We start from the raw sequence: 2,212 nt of genomic DNA on the forward strand, positions 1-2,212 counted from the left end.
ACCTAAGTGGGTAAGAAGGATCATCACAAAGAGTAATTTAAAAGCCCTGTTTTGTTTTTTCATCTCTGCAAAAACATTTGCTAACCGTGGGTAGGAAAATCAATAGATCTCAGAAGCCATTCAGCAGACACTAACCAGGGCTCAAAAAGAAGGTATAAATCTCAAGTGAAAAGAAACTTGAGGCACAGCTAAGGAAGAAGTCCACTTACTGGATCCAGTGGAAACACAGCATCCCCAATGGCACCATCACGGAGGTCCGACTATGTGGGCCAAGCCTGCTCTTTCTTCTCAGGCTCCCTGCCAGCATCTTGTTTCTCCCCTTCAGGTTTCGCTCCACCTCTGAGGCGCCATTTTCTTAGGCCTGTGAGGCGGTGGGCAACGAGATCTTCAATGTCCTCACACTTTATCACTTCCTCTTCCAGCAGGGGTTCGCCAGCACCTGCTGCCTGTCCAGGTTGCTCTGGAGCGCCTTCTCGGTGCACCTGTAGGCCTTAGCCACCAGTAGTTTTGCCTCCAGGTCCATTATCTCCTGGAGGGCCTGGCTGAAGGGCACGGACACCTGTGCGGCCCTCGGGTACCTCAGGGAAGGAGATGGGTTGCACGCTCGGCGCTACACCCAAATGCTTCCCTCTGGAGTGGGCGGTGCGGGTGACCTCTCTCAGGGTGTCCTGTGCATGACCTTGTTGAAGGTGATGGTCCCCGACGCCATGCGGCCGCGTAGGGCCACGCACACCCACCCTCTCCACCAGCAGCTCTATAGTGAAGAGGGGATTGGTCTCTCCCGAGCGCTGGAGCCAAGCCCAGTGTGGCGTTTGTCTGCGGCGCCGTGGAGCCTCTCGCCACAGCCTCCGTGTGCTCCAGCGACCAGCCAACCCAAGCAGGGCCCGACTCATGAAACGCAACCCCCTTCCCCCATCCTCTGAGAGGCTCCTGCTCTTTGGGGCAGTGCGGGAGGACGATGCGACGCTCCTGGTGCTGGAGGTAAAACCCGCGGTTGCCCGCGAGATCCTCCCAAACTTCCCGCGAGGCTTCGCTACAGGCGGGGCACACCTGCACCGCGGAGCCGTGCCTTCAGCTGACGGACAATGCGGGTGAACACGGCTGGCCTGGCTCAGCGCTGGCCTTTTCAGGTGCCGCTTGAAAACCTCCCGCCTTTCCTCAGTGTGGGAAGGTCCATGAAAACTTGTTCGAGTCGCCGGGCCTCAGCAGAGCTCGTCAAAAATGTCAGTTCGGTTGGAGGACGTCAGGGCTGTGATGTGGTCGGTGGTGCCCGGTTCATCCGTTTCCACCGAAGCGGGTTCACTGTCTGCCCCTCCTCCTCGTTTGAGAAGCCGGAGCTGGTGGTGCGGTGCTTCTTGCCGACAGAGTCAGTCTCCTCAGTGTACACGACTCCGGGGGCGGGCGCGGGCTTCCTTGAAGGAGCTCCACGAATGCGCAGGGCCAAGGCCTGGGGTGACCTCCACAAACGCCTGACAGCCCAACGCCAAGGAAGGCACAGGCCTCCATCGCTATCCCCTAGGCCAGCGGCGGCGTCCCACAGCCCCGGCAAACAGCAGCGCTCCCTTCCGAACCTCGGCACCGAGCGGAAGGAAGCACTCCGGGCTCTTCAGATAATCACAAACCTCCCACTGCATTCTCGTCAGGTCTTTGAGGCTGACTTTTTTCTGCCTCCATACCATGGAATGAGGCATTTAAAGCTGATTGAAAACACTGACTCTTGCTTCCCTCCCCGTCACTCCAGTCAAATGCAAACAAGGCACAGCCAAGCCCACCGCTGATTTCCCCAAGCTGAGCGGGCCTGTCCTAAGAAGCCGGCGTGCTTGTCGGAGAGTGGGGTCCGGGCCTTGCCTTCCGTATTCAGCTCATCTTCAGTCTCCAGAAGTTTCTCTCCTAAACTGTCCATATGTGCACCTGCATTCAGTACACCCAGGCCAGACGAGGCGGCCAAACCCTGCAGCTCGGGGTGCAGGCCGACTTCCACCACATTCTCCCGGGCACCTGGTGGACCCGTGGGGCCTCGCGCGCGGCCAGCGCCTGGTAGACAAAGTCGGTCCCGGAATGTGGGGCCTGCCAGTGCTGAGGAGTGCAGCGGCTCCGTCACCACAGCGACGGGGACAAGGTACAGGTGGTCCTCCCTCCCCTTCTTGCGTCTCCCCCCCCCCCCCCTTTTTCGTCTTCGGGGCTCCTCCGCTTGGATTATGCAGTGTCCTTA

At 59.2% G+C, this 2,212-nt stretch overlaps 1 pseudogene; it reads right to left on the bottom strand.

Annotated features, from left to right (window-relative positions):
- Nucleotides 1–260: 260 nt before the first annotated feature.
- On the bottom strand, nt 261–1,634 carry LOC130851906 (paraplegin-like; annotated as a pseudogene).
- Nucleotides 1,635–2,212: the final 578 nt, after the last annotated feature.

Source organism: Hippopotamus amphibius, chromosome 4 (genome assembly GCF_030028045.1).
Source record: "Hippopotamus amphibius kiboko isolate mHipAmp2 chromosome 4, mHipAmp2.hap2, whole genome shotgun sequence".
In the NCBI taxonomy this organism is placed as follows: Eukaryota; Metazoa; Chordata; class Mammalia; order Artiodactyla; family Hippopotamidae; genus Hippopotamus; species Hippopotamus amphibius.